Source organism: Balaenoptera acutorostrata, chromosome 14 (genome assembly GCF_949987535.1).
Source record: "Balaenoptera acutorostrata chromosome 14, mBalAcu1.1, whole genome shotgun sequence".
Taxonomy (NCBI): Eukaryota; Metazoa; Chordata; class Mammalia; order Artiodactyla; family Balaenopteridae; genus Balaenoptera; species Balaenoptera acutorostrata.
Genome location: NC_080077.1, coordinates 7,256,988 through 7,273,271, shown reverse-complemented (window position 1 = coordinate 7,273,271; position 16,284 = coordinate 7,256,988). Strand labels below are relative to the sequence as shown.

At 42.3% G+C, this 16,284-nt stretch overlaps 1 protein-coding gene across 5 annotated transcripts in view; it reads right to left on the bottom strand.

Moving 5' to 3' along the window:
* Window positions 1-16,284, bottom strand: part of AGPAT4 (1-acylglycerol-3-phosphate O-acyltransferase 4) — a 113,739-nt gene that overhangs the window by 80,164 nt on the left and 17,291 nt on the right. The window contains exon 1 of one of the 5 annotated variants that reach the window (XM_057527622.1): window positions 6,262-6,280. The exons of the other annotated variants lie outside the window; for them this stretch is intronic. The gene's annotated coding sequence lies outside the window, so the exon portion shown is untranslated. Of the gene's footprint in view, window positions 1-6,261; window positions 6,281-16,284 lie in introns of those variants that run through there. 5 annotated transcript variants of the gene reach the window in all.

The following is a 16,284-nucleotide window of genomic DNA, read 5'->3' as shown; positions in this document are numbered from 1 at the left end:
AGCTTTCTCTCTAATGTGGTGATCTGCCAATTTGGTACCATACTGAGGAAAGATGGTGTAAAGATCTGACCAGTGATAAAAACAGGTAGAGAGAAAACATTTTAAAATTCTTGCCTTTTCCTCTAATTTTTGGTGGAAGGATTACAGGTGGTTTCTTTTTTCTTCCCCGTGTTTTATTGTTCTTTTCTATAATGAGAATGAGATCCTCTCCCTTTCTGGGCACAGAGCTGGATGGATGGGTTTCCCAGCATCCCTGCCATTGGCTAGATGTGGTCAGAGGATGGAGCACACGGGATGATGAAGGTGGTCCCCGCAGGCTGCTTGCAAGCTTGATGAGGAAGGACCACGGGGTGGGCTTGCCCTGTCAGGTGAGCGGAAAGGTGGAAATCCAGCCCATCAGCAACAGACAAGAGAAATTCTGGAACGTGAAGGCAACCTGAGACCACCTTGAATCCAAGCACAGCTGATGGTGAGGGTGATACAGGCCAGATGCTAGAGGGTAAGGGTCATTGCAGGAACATTCGAATCAGGCAGTTCTGGCTAGAAATCCAGGCTCGGCCACTGCCTAGCTCCATCCGGTACTGAACTTCCACAGCCCCCAGCTTCCTCCTCTGCAAAACCAGAACAAGACTGCCAACACAAGGTTGCTGCAAGGCTCACATATAATAAAGCATCTGAAACACTTAACATAATGCCTGGAACACAGGGAGCACACAATAATGGGAGAATTTTTCTCTCATTTCAAGAAAAGAAAGAAGCAAAGAAGGAGCAGCTAAGATGTATTACTTTGGCATCCCTGGGAAAGCCAGTGAGATATAAATCAGTTTTCCTTCTCACTCCCTATCTATTGATAGATCCTGATGTTTTCTTTAATTTACCTTGAAGTGTGTTAAAACATTTCCTCCCCCATTTGTTTCCATTCTAATCTGTCCTTTATTGCTAGTGACTCTGAAATGGGAAGTGATGTGTTCACCAAAATTCACATGGATGGTACCCTTTTAACTAGGTAATAGCCTTGGCAAAGCATGGAGATGACAAAGTGGACTTCGGAATAAGGGAAAGTGCCAGCCAGCAGGATGCTTTCATTAGCCTTGTGTTTCCCATGCAGATTTCTACCCTGAAACTGGGCAGATGCAGAGAAGCTGGCGTGCACACACCGGTGGAGCTTTGCTCCCTGGGACTCTTGCAGGGTGAGGGGTGGGAACGCAGATGGCATCATACGCCACCCGGCCGCCGTCAGCGGAAACATAAACAAATAAAAGCAGCTCAGAATCCCCCCACGAGAGAATTCAAGGTGCATCGTTCTCTAAAGATGCAGCTTCAACGTAAAGCATCAAATTAGAGAACAAACGGGAGGACCTGAGTTAAGACTTCGGTCTTCTGCCCTAGTCAATATTCTGCAACTATTAAATAAGCATGAACTTCAGACACACTCAGGAAGAGACTAAACCTGAAATGGGATGAACTCTTTCACTAGCTTGTTTTTAAAGATTTTGGTGGGGGTTTTTTTGGTTTGTTTTTTTCCAGGTCAAGGTTTTAGAAGAAGCCAAAGCTTCCTTCCAAAGAAATCACTCCAAGTGGAATTGCTAAGATAATGCCCATGATCAATTTAGAACCATCACTGAAATCTATACAACCCATTATTTAGGCTCTTTGAATCCCAAACACCAGAATAGTGTTCACAAAACAGAAAAGATATCTAACAAATGCTAACTGAAACAATACTACTTTTTATATTGCAAACTAAAACTGATAATACGCCATTTTTAAAGAGCTGGGGTAAAACGGACCCATTCTCACAGTGAGAGCAACCACACAATCTTTTTAGAAAGCAACGTGGCATACACAGGAAGACCTCAACATCTTCACACCACTTGATTTTGTAGGCCAACCTCTGACCATCTCTCTCAAGGATAAAACTAGCTTTTAGAAAATTCTCTCTGCACCAAGATATTCAACCAGTATTATTTATAAGCACCCAAAATTAGAAACCACTTACCTTTCTGACATGAGGAAACCATCAAGTGAATTATGCGAAACCCACAAAATCAAATGAAGAAAGTATCGCTATAATAGGTTTGTAGTAAGATGGAAACATTTTCGTTATGATATTGGGAGATAAAGGTCACCGAATTATATATAGAGGGAATAATCACAACTCTAAAAAACACTACCAGTAGTTATCTTTATGTGCGTGGGCGCACAACTCAAGTAGGGCTGGCTGGTGGACTTTGTTTCTGGACCAATGCTTTTGGTCTGTAAGGCAGAGAATGCCCAGGCACAAAGGTGCCTTGAAGGAAAGGGGTGCGGATGCCGTCCCAGGTGAAATGAGTGGCGGGGTGTTCCGGTGGCCCAACTTTCAGATCTCGAATTCTACTTTAGGTTAAATAAATTTAGCAAAAATCTCCAAGAGGGCAGCGACAAACTTGTGGCAGCCCGAGGCAGCCACTTAGCACTTCCTCCTGAGCAACATGGATAAATTTAGTTTTGGATTCCCGGGAGTTACACTGGCCCAAGGCCCAAAACAAAACATGAGAGAAAGTGTTCTAGACTGAATTTAACTGTCTCTGGGACCATCTCTTACTAAAATATTCCTCAATTAAAAAATCATTATTGTCTAATGGGTTGGCAGAAGCCTCTATAAAGTTAGCTTATTTTAAAATTTGATGGAACAGTCCTTTGTCTAATACCCCTGTACCATACATGAAGTCCATTAAACCGAAAACTCCAAAGAAGTCATAAATCATACTCAACTATTTCATTACATCCGATAATAAATAACCCTCACTCAGTCTCTCTCCAAAATCTAATTTTAGGATAATAAAAATATAAGTCTATAGAAAACTGAGGTTTCTAAGTTTATGTTTAACAGTTGCTTCTGAGCAGCTTATAAAGAAAAAGAAATTCTAAAGAGTTTTAAATCTAATCCAAGGAAACCAGGATCAGGTAAACCCAGATGGATAACCCAGGTAACTTTTTCTGTCATAAGAAAAAACAAAGATAAAGGAAATTAAATGAGGTATTCTCTAAGGCCTTTTGTAGCTCTGACAGCTACAAGATTAAAATATCTAGAGTTAAACATCAGGTCTTCTGAATGGTACCCAGTGCAGCAGAATAAGTCCACTGAATGTTTTACATGCACACTGTCTCATTAACTGTCACAAAAACCTACTATGGAAGGTATTGTTATCCCCATTTTACAGATGAGGAAACTGAGGTTTAGTGAGACCAGGGAACATGCAAAAGTCAAATAGAGAGTAAACTAAGCTCAGGTTAGGCTGCTTTTAAGACAGGAAGCCCAAGGCAGCTAGACTCCACAGGAACATGGCCTTATTTCATGAACTTGGTTCCATATTTCACCTCATGGTTCTCTGTCTGACTGTTGGGGTGATCGTGAGTTTTTGAGCCACTGCCCCACCAGTCAGTCCTGCAGAGACCCAGTCATGCCCTCCTTCCAGGTAGAAGGTCTGCCATCCCCAAACCCCAATCCGGCTCTCCCACGGTCCCTGGGATCGGAGGGCTCTGACCTCACAGAGTTGGTGCAGTCGGAGCGAGCTGGTGCCTAGCTGCATTTCCAACAACCAAGAGTGTGTGAACTATTTTATAAGATACTCAGTGGAAAATATATTTTTAAATTATGCTCGATCTCTGGAAGTTTCCAAAAAAATTTATGAAGTCCTGATAAAACTCGAATATCATGAAATCATGAAACCCAAAACTGAAATGAAATAAGGAAAATTAATCTTCCAAGTGGGGAAGCAGACACATTTCTGCTTTAAATGAGTCTATTCCAATTAATCTTGAAACCTTTTCAAAAATGGAAGACTGATGGAGGTTGCATGGAGATTGTTATGATCCTCACACCATTATTGCTGCCACGTGGCATGGCCATCAACTCAGTCACACACCTGTGAAGGCTGAAAATATATGGAGGCTGAGGAAGAGGAAGGGGCTGCTCTCGCCTCCCCTCCCCTCCCCTCCCCTCCCATCCAAGCAGGGAGATGGCCTGCGACCAGCTCAGGGCCTCCAGGAGCAGGCGTGAGGCACGTGCCTCACCAGCTGGCACTCGCAACAAAAAAGAGAGCTTTATTCAGTATAGAAACCACCTCCTACTCCAGTCCTACCGTCACCAAGGCAACATGGTCAGGACAGCGGTCTCTTCACACTGCCCACCTCTCTCCTTCCCACGTGGGCCGTGACAAAGCCGCGTGGCCAAGGCACGCCACCTAAGGGGAACCTCGGCAGGTGGCCACTGGTGTCAAGCCCATCTACCTACTGTGTGACCCTGGGCAAGGAACTTGTCTTCTCTGAGCCTCAGTTTCTGCGTCTGTTTAATGGAGGTAATACGCCGGTCCCCAGGGGTGTTGTGCTGATTAGATGCAGCAGCCAGCTCGGGCCTCAGGAGGGCAGTCCTGGGTACCAGTGTCCACCGGGGCTCCCAGACTGCCTGTGGCATGCCCCTCCTGCAGCTGCTTCTCCCACGTGCCCCGCCCCCAAACCAGCTACCATCTTTTTTTTACTAAACTTTCCGCCTGTGGCTCTCATGGTCCATTTCTTTTGTTTGTTTTCATAAGATTTTCCTCATTGGAACATGTTTTTTCGGACATCCGCACAATCCAGAATGCCTCTGAGCCAAAAGTGACTTGTAAGACCGCCCCGAAGTCCAGTCACAAGCTTTAATGAAGGGATTATGTCTCCATTCCCAACCTAAAGCAAGACAGTTCACAGTCATCTGTTCTGAGGCCCTCTTTATAATGACGGGTAATACCTGTTAGTTCCCATATAAATTATATTAAAGAAATGAGTGGAAGAAAACAGTATGGAGGTGCCTCAAAACACTAAAAATAGAGTTGCCATATGATCCTGCAATCCCACTCCTGGGCGTATATTCGGAGAAAACTATAATTTGAAAATATACATGCACCCCTATGTTCACAGCAGCGCTATTTACGATAGCCAAGACATGGAAACTACCTAAATGTCCATCGACAGATGAATGAACAAAGAAGATGTGGTACATATATACAATGGAATACTATTCAGCCATAAAAAGGAATGAAATCATGCCATTTGCAGCAACATGGATGGACCTAGAGATGATCATACTAAGCGCAGTCAGTCAGAAAGAGAAAGACAAATACCAAATGATATCATTTACATATGGAATCTAAAATATGACACAAATGAACTTATCTATGAAACAGAAACAGACTCACAGACGTAGAGAACAGACTTGCGGTTGCCAAGGAGGGTGGTAGGTAGGGGAGGGATGGATTGGGAGTTCGGGGTTAGCAGATGACAACTATTATATATAGAATGGATAAACAACAAGGTCCTACTGTATAGCACAGGGAACTCTATTCAATATCCTGTGATAAACCATAATGGAAAAGAATATGAAAAAGAATGTATGTATATGTATAACTGGATCACTTTGCTGCCGTACAGCAGAAATTAACACTTCATTGTAGATCAACTATACTTCAACAAAATAAATTTTAAAAAAAGAAAAGAGCTGAACATAATACAATAAATATGAACCTTGTTCTGACTTCATGGAGGAGAAATAAAAACTGGTATTGACAAGACCCAGACCCTCACCACTTTGGTGCCCTGTGAATATACCAGTATTTCCCTGACCTCACAGAGCCTTACAATAAGGGGCTGAGGACACAATTCTCTCCAGATGTTATATGTAAAGGATGAGCAGATAAAAGGTGTGTCTGCATCACCAAGGGAGCAGAATGGGGTGGGCAGACTTCTGAGTAGTGTGAAGCCGGGGCCGGTTACCAGTGCAGACAGACATGTGCTTGGGTCCCCAGCAAATCACAGCACCTAATTTTTTTTCATAAAAGCTGCTCTTTAATATTTCAAAATAAACCGAAAACCAATAATAATAAAAAGCCTTTCAAATTAAGACTTATGGCAAAATTCAAAACATTGTTGGAAATTTCCTTATTTTATAATTCAATATTTTCATTTTCAGTACCCATTGGGGGAAGGGGTACAACCCTAACCACTTCAGTATTGAGGAGCTGTAACCTTTAAGCAGGCTCCTCTAGGGACAAACAACTGCACGTGGTCTGTGAATGGCCAAGCCAGGACACCGTGGGGATACCACCGAACAGAATCAGCCAAGCACATCCTCCGGCATCGTTTTCCAGTAAAGTTGAGAAGATCGCCCAAATCTCTCCACTCCTTCCGGCCTAGCCCACCTAGTCTGTCTGGGTCGCCAGCTCCATCCGGAGTGATGACTCTCACCATTGTGCGGAGGACGACACACTGCCCGTGGCCACGTGAGCAGGGCACGTAACCAGCAGAGGTCACCAGCCTTGGACGAATGGCCAAACTGCCAGCTCTTGGGGGGTCTCCAAGCATCAGAGACAGGCCATCTCAGAAAGCAGATGTGAAGTGACAGTAACCGAAGCTTGAAGAGCATGTCACAAATCCACGTGGATGTGGGAAGCTCTACATAGCAGCTACCTGGTGCAAATACAAGTCAGGAGGCATTAGGACTGGGAACTGATTTTGCACTGGGACCTGTCAACTGGACTACGGCCCTCCTTGGGAACCCAGAAATCGTGACTCTACTAGTGGTTGAAGAAATAGATGCAGAAGCGGAGGCCCCAGTATTGAGTTGGGGGCTGGGTTTGACTATTGATCATCTATCTGTGTGTCCGTATCACCCTGGTTACGTGGCCTCTAGAAATCTCAGCTTCCTCATCTGTCAGTGGGAGGCTCTGCCAGATACACCGACCCCACAAGGGTGGTGGGAGAGGTCAGTGAGGTAAGAAAAGAATGTACAAAGGCTCTGCTGGGCGGACGCTTAGGCACCTGTAACCACTCTCAATTCTATGGCTCAGAAAATGGAAAACGGGGCCACTTGTCCAGATGTCCTCAACTAGAATGCTTCTGATTCATGGAAACTAACATGGCCTTAGTACCCTGGGGTACTTACCAGGGAGTAGGGTTTGGAGGAAGCACCCTGCTGGCTCTGTCATGATCAAGAGTTCACTGTAGGTGGGGTGGTTCCCTGAGGGTCTGCTCAGAGGAGCTAATTTGGGCGGGGACAGCAAGTGATCTTTTTTTTTTTTTTTTTAAATTTATTTTTGGCTGCGTTGGGTCTTTGTTGCTGTGCACGGGCTTTCTGTAGTTGTGGCGAGCAGGGGCTACTCTTCACTGCGGTGTCCGGGCTTCTCATTGCGGTGGCTTCTCTTGTTGTGGAGCATGGGCTCTAGGTGTGCGGGCTTCAGTAGTTGTGGCTCGCAGGCTCTAGAGCACAAGCTCAGTAGTTGTGGCTCGCGGGCTCTAGAGCGCAGGCTCAGTAGTTGTGGTGCGCAGGCTTGTGTCCCCAGAGATCCCACCAATCCTCTTTCTTCCTAAACATGTTAAAAATCCATTTTTGTGGGTATTAAAGTAGCAATTACACTGTAAGCATTTTATGTGCTTCTTTTTTGTCTGGTTTATTTTTCTTTTCATCATGTATAATCTGAATTCAGCATTATTTTCTCACATTTCTCTAGTATCTCCAACAGAATTTTTATGTCCCAGCTTGTGTTAAATAGAAGTGAAATATTAAGGAGGATAGATTTAAGGGAAACTTGTGCAACTTTTTTTTAAAGCACTGTTCTCAACCATTTAATTTATTAAAAGGAGATGCTGCTGTAGCTCTTGATTTATCAGCAACCACTCTTTTGTTTACAGAGTTATGGTTTTATTTGTTGTTTTGCTCTCTACTGGAAACATAAATAAAGTTTTCTACCTTAAAAAAAAAAAAAAATGCTCCGCGGCATGTGGGATCTTCCCAGACCAGGGCTCGAACCCATGTCCCCTGCATTAGCAGGCAGATTCTCAACCACTGCGCCACCAGGGAAGCTCCAGCAAGTGATCTTTCTTTTTCTTCTGCATCACAGACACCAGTAACCAGGCTCTTTTCTCTCCGGTGGGTCCCTCTCCATTGTCCTCACTGCTCGTTAAGTGCCTTTGACCCTTGAGTTCTTGGAGACCCTGCTGTTGCCCAACCTCATGTTCTGGTAAGGAGGGTAGGGGACAGCGGAAGATCGATAAGACTAGATTTCAAATCTTTCATTTCCTTGATTTTCATAAAGGGATGCCAATGCCCCGACTTGATTCATGCATAATGGACCCAAAGAGAGACTTATTAGAAAACAAATGCACTTAAATGCTTTCCTGACATGAATCATTTATTGAAGACAGAATTGCTGGCTGTGAGCGCCCAAAATAAGTTGACTTACAGTATCCTTGTTTCTAGATAGATCTGAAATACGATCACAGAATATTGAAGTACTCAGCTATGAACGATGCTTTTGGGGTCATTATGGACTGGTTATTCCTCGAAAAGTTTCATTAAGAACAGCAGTGATAAAACACAAAACAGGGCCTTCTCTCTCTCTCCTTTTCTTTTTCTACTTTCCTGAGTCACAAAGCTCAGGAATAGAGGATGCTTGGTGAAAGCAGTGATGTTCCTTCCAATTTCTGTTAAGTAGAATCTGGAACAGGTATTCTGGGATTCATGCAAACATTCATTAATCCACTGACAACTTTATTCATTCATTAGGTCGTCTGTCCACAAAGCTACCCATTCATCCATGAAGTCAAAAATTCACTGATTCATATTTATTGTTACAGCTCTATTTATACCATTGCTTTAGACTTCTGAAAGTAAGCACAGGGGATTCTTACAGAGCCCCTCTCTGTGTTTTTTGTGGGTGAGTATCATGCCCAATAAACTAAAGCATTTACTGAGTGATTATTTCCAGGCCCGGGATGAACCCCCAACCCCTTCCACTTCTTACAGAATAAATAGATGCTCAGTACATGTTGATTGAATCCAAATTTCTAGATGACCTAATTTAGTCTCCATACCAATAACCCTGAATTGTCAAAACCAATGTACAAAGGGATAACATGAACTGAGAAAGTCCTAGGTTTCTTTCCCATTATAATAAGGACAGAGCAGATGATCCAACAACTTACTCTCCCTACAGAAGCCATGCAGATAAACCCACACGATTTCTTTCTAAACCGTTATATCCTGTAACCAAGCAGAGAATCCTCTTCTACCTCATGAAATTGCATGAGGCAATATATCAAACTGACATGAAAATAACTAAAATGAAAGCAAATTACCTACTTAAACCCCCGTAGGGGAGTTCAGATGTTGGTTGGGGAACAGAGTTGACTTTTCTTTAAACAAAGAATCTTCTATTCAAATAAAATCTGGTAAAAGTAAAGGAAATTACTCTCATAGAGTAAGTCATTTAGTGAACCAAAGTCATGAATTTTTTTAAAGGTAACTTCCCCCATTATAACAGTAATTCACATTCATTATAAAAATTTTGTAGTCTAAAATGTAGAAATTTTACCACCTATACGGCCACTGACACTTTGGTTTATTTTCTTCTAGTTTTCAGTGAAGGCACTGGCTTTTTTTTTTTTCTTTGCTAGATAAAACCATTGCAGGGACTTCCCTGGTGGCGCAGTGGTTAAGAATCCGCCTGCCAATGCAGGGGACACGGGTTCGAGCCCTGGTCCGGGAAGATCCCACATGCCGCGGAGCAACTAAGCCTGTGAGCCACGACTACCGTGTGCCTAGCGCCCATGCTCTTCAACAAGAGAAGCCACCGCAATGAGAAGCCCGGGCACCGCAATGAAGAGTAGCCCCCGCTCGCTGCAACTAGAGAAAGCCCACGTGCAGCAACGAAGACCCAACACAGCCAATAAATAAATAAATAAATAAATAAATAAATAAAATAACCATTGCAGAGGCTTTTCGTTTTCAAATATAGTTGCGATCTTCTGTTAAATCAATTTTACATGACCTTTTCTTAACCTTTAGTGAGATCATTTTCAATGTCCTTATCCCAATATAAATACTCTAGTAGTTACACTGGACATATCATAATTGTTATCTTATTGCCTCATCGTTGTATTATTTAGGCTTCTTTTGTCTTTTTAATAACAAGTAACGCAAGGAACTTCCCTGGTGGCTCAGTAGTTAAGAATCCACCTACCAATGCAGGGTACATGGGTTCGATCCCAGGTCTGGGAAGATCCCGTATGTCGCAGAGCAACTAAGCGCATGCACCACAACTACTGAGCCTGCGCTCTAGAGCCCGCAAGCCACAACTACTGAGCCCGCACGCCACAACTACTGAGCCCACAAGCCTAGAGCCCGTGCTATGCCACAAGAGAAGCCACCGCAATGAGAAGCCCGCACACTGCAACATAGAGTGGCCCCTGCTCACCACAACTAGAGAAAGCCCGTGCGCAGCAACAAAAACCCAACACAGCCATAAATAAATAAATAAATAAATAAATAAATTTATTTTTAAAAAATAATAATAAGTAATGCAACAATTAACAATTCAGGGTATAAAGCCCTTTTTTCCCCCTTAATTTTGGGTAATTTCTTTAGAATAAATTCCCACATGCAGGATTTCTGGGTTCAAGGAACAAACATTTTAAGGCATCTAGTGACTTTTGCCAAATTGATTTCCAAAAAGTTTATAGCTATTTATGTTCTTACCAGCAATTTACAAAAACACACATTCTACCACGTTTGTCGGCGATAAGAATTCTCATCTAAAAGCAACAAAAATCCGATTAACATTTCATACAGTAAAAGTTGTGCCTCTGTTTTAACCTGCATTTTGGGGGTTATAAGTGCCGTGGATTTTTTTTAACATTTATTAAACTGCTTTCTGTCACAACTTGTCTATTTTATCTACTGCTCGCTTATCTCTTGTATATTGATTTGCACGAGCTCTTCATATATTAAATAGAATAACATCTTAACTATTCCATTTAGAGTGACCAATTTTTTCAGTATTTTTAGCTCATTAAAGCCTTAAATTATTATGGAGTAAAAGCTGCGATTTCTTTCAGAAAGTTTAGGCTTAGAAAGGCCTTCCTTCTACCCTTAATTCTTGTCCTGCAGAAAACTGGTACACATTCACTTATTTCATCTCCTTTTTCCATGATTAATTTTGTATATATATATTTTTTAATTAATTTATTTATTTATTTATTTTTGGCTGTGTTGAGTCTTCGTTTCTGTGCGAGGGCTTTCTCTAGTTGCGGCAAGCGGGGGCCACTCTTCATTGCGGTGCGTGGGCCTCTCACTATCGCAGCCTCTCTTGTTGGGAGCACAGGCTCCAGACGCGCAGGCTCAGTAGTTGTGGCTCACGGGCCTAGTTGCTCCGCGGCATGTGGGATCCTCCCAAACCAGGGCTCGAACCCGTGTCCCCTGCATTGGCAGGCAGATTCTCAACCACTGTGCCACCAGAGAAGCCAATTTTATATATTTTTAACTCTTAGATCTGACATTTATTTTTTGGCTATGGTGCTCCACGAGAATCTAAATGGGTTTATTTCCAAATATTTAACGAGCTGTATCCAAGGCGTTTATTGGAAGATCTTTCCCCCCTCCATTAATTCATACTATAATCATACATTAAATACCAATAAACAGAGAAGAAATGAACTGTAGAGATCAATACACTAACCACTCATTTAACAGATGAAAAACTGGTACCTACAGAGTCAGCGACCAGCTTGATCCCTCCGACGGGAGGGACAAAGCTCTGAGCATTCTTTCTTCCCCTTGTCCCTTGTGTTCCCGCCCACCTGACATTTACTCTCTTAGAGGGAGTAAAATATTACTGTGCATTACAGCCTTCCCCAATCACTGGTTAAAGATCCGCAGGAAATCAGGAAGCTGTACCTTAGAACTACATTCGAGCCAACATAATCTCAGATGGGAATGAGGGAAACCAAGGTGGACGCAGAAGCCACTTGCTGGGCCTTATTTTTCCCATTCAAAGACCAGAAGGATTCTCTGATGTTGTACCAATCTACCTATGGGAGGGTTTCTGCAGGAGAAAAAAGAAAAGCAGACAGGAAAAGTACCTCATGTTTTTAAAAGGGATTCCTTACCAATGTGTGATTAGGGAATGGAAGCCATAGCAAGGCAGGGAATTTTAGGCTGTCTTCTTCAACAGTGCATCTCAAGAACCCAGAACAAGAATTCTGCAGGAACAGAGAGGATGCCAAAGCCTCACGAGGCCCCTGGACCACTTTCTGCTGAGGGACCAACAGCCTAGAACACAGGGACACTGAGGGGAGGCCTGAGACACAGACACACTGAAGGGAGGCCTAGGACACAGGGAAAATGAAGGGAGGCCCAGGGCACGGGGAAAATGAACGGAGGCCCAGGGCACGGGGAAAATGAAGGGAGGCCCAGGGCACGGGGAAAATGAATGGAGGCCCAGGGCACGGGGAAAATGAAGGGAGTTGTGAACAGCAACCAATGCCTGAGGTCTGGAAACAGGGACGAGAGAATCCTTTCCAAGCCAGACACTTGTTTAATTGGTATTTTTCGTAATAGTATATAAAAGCTACAATGTGAATTCCCAAACTTTGAGGAGTTCCTAACTCCTAATGGATTCTTTGTGTGTTGACTAAACCAGACTTTAATTTTGCCTCTGCTTTTAGGTTATGAGCTCCTCCAGTGTCAGAGAACAAATATATCATAAACAAACTAGAAATAATTATGAACAATTACAAATGAATAAGTAAAAAATAATTATAAGATATTAACAGGAAGTCCCAGCATTTACTTTTTCTAAAAATTTCTCTGAGAAAATAATTAAATTGGAACAGAAAGTCTTGGGAGAGCCAGGAAGAACAATGAGGAAATATATTTAGTGACAAAAAGAGGTTTACAATATACAAAGTCAACAAAAACATGCACCAGATGAGCCAAATCTTAAAGCCAAAAAAAAAAAAAAAAAAAAAAAACCCAGTGCATCTCTATGCTTAGGAAGTAGTTGGTTGGTAAGTCAAACTTTTTTTTTAATATCAAAAATATTTAAAACACACAAAACATTTTACCACATTGATATCTAGTCACATTTACTTCATTTTATTAGGAAATAAAATATGTAGATATTGAAGCCACTTTTGCTATTTGAGCTTGAAATGGGTGTGTTTCCTTCAATGTTTTTTTTCTTTTACTGTATATGTATTCACAAACAACATATGCTTTTTATGTTGTAAAGATGTGTGTAAATAATATTCGAATCCTTTTGGGATTTCCTTTCTACACTCAACACTAAATTTTTGAAATTTTATGCATCTAGTCTAGTCGTTTTAATTTTGGAAGAGTATTCTTTTGTATGGCCACACCACACCAGAAATTAATCTATTACCACACTGATGGACATTTAGAGTACTTCCACTTTTTTCCTCTATTACAGATAGTGCACTAATGAGGACTGGAATTGCTGCATCATTCTGACGTGACATCCTCCAGCTTCACTAGGTAGTAACAAATCTCTTTTCAAACTTTCACACGCTCGGAAGGCATCTGGGGTTGGAGCAGCGAGCGGGTCCCCAGCTCTTTTGGCGCCAGACACTGGTTTCGTGGAAGACGATTTTTCCATGGACTTGGGGGGGGGGGGGATGGTTTCGGGATGATTCAAGCACATTACATTTATTGTAATTTCTACTATTATATTGTATAACAGAAATATTGTATTTACTGTATTGTAATATATGATGAAATAATTATACAACTCACTATAGTGGTGACAGGAGATGGAGCTCAGGTGGTAATGTGAGCGATGGGCAGCGGCTGTAAATACAGATGAAGCTTCGTTTGCCCGCCACTTGCCTCCTGCTGTGCGGCCCGGTTCCTAACAGGCCATGACCAATACTGGTCCGTGGCCCAGGGGGGGTTGGGGACCCCTGGGTTAGAGAGATAATGGGCAATAATACTTTTCTTCTTTATGCTTCCCTGTATATTCTAATTATTCAACCAAGAGTATTTACCACTCTGGTAATATGTTTAAGTTAAAAAAAAAAAAGCTCAAATTTTTACACTATATTTTTCAGATTACTTGTGTATGTTAACATATATTGCTTGATAGTGCTCTCTGATTTATTAGTGTACCCATGTTACAGATAAGGAAATGGAGGCTTAGGGAAGTTCTATGACTTGTTTAGTTTGGTCACTAAACTGGTCCCGTACCTTCTCTGAGTCTCAGTTTCCTCTTTATTATTTCCATCAGCCTACCTCACAAAACTACTGAGGGTGAAAAATAAGACAACTGACTTGAAATACCAAAAAATTTTAAAGTGACTTATAAATATATAATCCACTGGTTATCTTTTTTCGCGATTATGTTCTTTACATCTCTGTCCCTGCTCTGTACACAGTGAGAAATAACTAAGTATTGAGGAATATGGGAAAAAGTACGTTCTTACAAAACCTCGGGTACCATTTCAACTGTTCCTTCCCAAGGAAAGAAGTATTTGTTAGCCAATGGTTTACCGCCGGGAGATTTACTCCTTAGTCCTTGATCTAAGCTTCATTCTAACGGTAATTTAATTCTTAGAGATGAGTAAATACAGACTCAAATGACAGAACAAAAAAAAATGGATTCAGTACTAAAAGCAAGTGCTTTTTGGTTTCAGATAACGCTCTTCACACGACTTCCTTCCTGGTTTCTAAGAAAGCAAATCCTGGCAGAGTGGAGAGCTCTGGAAATACAACGCCTGGACTCAAAAAAGCTAGTGCCCGAAACTGTTAAGAAAAAGCACAAACTGCTGCACACACGCAGCAAACCATTTGTACTGTTCCACGGGCGGTACAGAGCCAGCTAACCAGCACAGCATTTCCAGTCCAAGAATACTCTAGGTTGAAAGGGACATAGCCTTGGTTCCCTGATAAAACCCAATAAAATCGCCGCTATATGAGTTGAACCAACAACCCTTCTGACAGTCACTTCTTCATTCCTTTCCTGTGGTATCTCACAGATCAACTTCTCCTGCATTAATTCTATAACGACATTTTGATATCGGTCTGAATACCAAAAGGTATTGGATTTGAAAATCTGAGACATTTATGCAAAGTATTATGCTTCCTTAGCCTCAAAGGAGACTTGGAGAAAGAAGTGAATGAAAAACACCTAGCTCTAGTTCCTCAGATATTAAACAGATCTGTCATATGTATGACCCGGAAATGAACACTCGTAGGTGTCTACCCAAAAGAAATAAAAACAATAAGTCCTCACAAAACCCTATACATGAACGTTTACAGCAGTATTATTCATAATAGCTAAAAGATGGAAACAGCCCCAAAGTCTATCAACTGACACATGGATAAACAAAAAACTGACCCATGGATAGCCCCACAGTGGAATATTATTCAGCCACAAAAAAGAATGAATTACTGATACATGCTACAACATGGATGAACTTCAAAAACATTACACTAAGTGAAAGCAACCAGTTAAAGAAGACCACACATTGTATGATTCTGTTTATACAAAATGACCAAAATAGGCAAATCTAGAGACAAAAAGTAGCCTAGTGATTGCCCAGGGCCAGAGGGCAGGGGGGATGGGAAATGCCCATGGGTAAGGGGTTTCTTTCTGAGGTGATGAAAATGTTCCAAAAGTAGATAGTGGTGGTGATGGTTGCACAACGCTGCGTATATTACAATATATTACAAGCCACTGATTGTACACTTAAAATGGGTGAACTTTATGGCATGTGAATTGTGTCTCATAGTTGTTTAAAAACACAAAGCAAACTCCTGGCCCTACAGAAGACAAAACCTAAGCAGAGTCACCTCTCAGTCCACATGTGATAGAACCGCACATGTCCTGGCACTGTTTGAATGAAGGAGTGAATGAGGCCGAGGGGAGTTCCAGCCTGCAGGAAAAAGGGGCTCTCCCCTCACCCAGGGAACAGAGCAAGATGTCGGGGCCCAGGTCTGCTGATGCAACGTTGGTGCCAGCCTGAGCGCTGTCGGGGTGTAGAGCGGGTCTTCTGACACTGGCATGACTTCTGTGAGGCTGGGCCACAAATAAGGTAGGAGGGGACCTCACCTCTGATCCTGAGTATAGCCTGTGGGAAAGGCTGGAAGGATTTTCACCACCTCTGAGTTTTCCAGGCAGCCTCAAAGAGGAGAGGGAACTCACCCCCAGACACTCATGCCAACAGCAGCTATTGCCACAATCTAGGCTTTGGCTTAAGATCCAGAGGAAAGCTTCAGTGGATCAAAGGTGTTTTCCCCTTCGTGCAAGGCTGCTCTGAATACCTGAGACTGAATACTCTGCTTCTGGTCAAACCCACTCAAGTTGGAAGTAGACCGTATTTGCTATAGCAGGCTCACCATGATTAAATTCGGATGAAATTTCAAGGCTCAAATATGTGGAAGAAATGCTACTTAGAGCTATAAGATCAGCTGCCCTT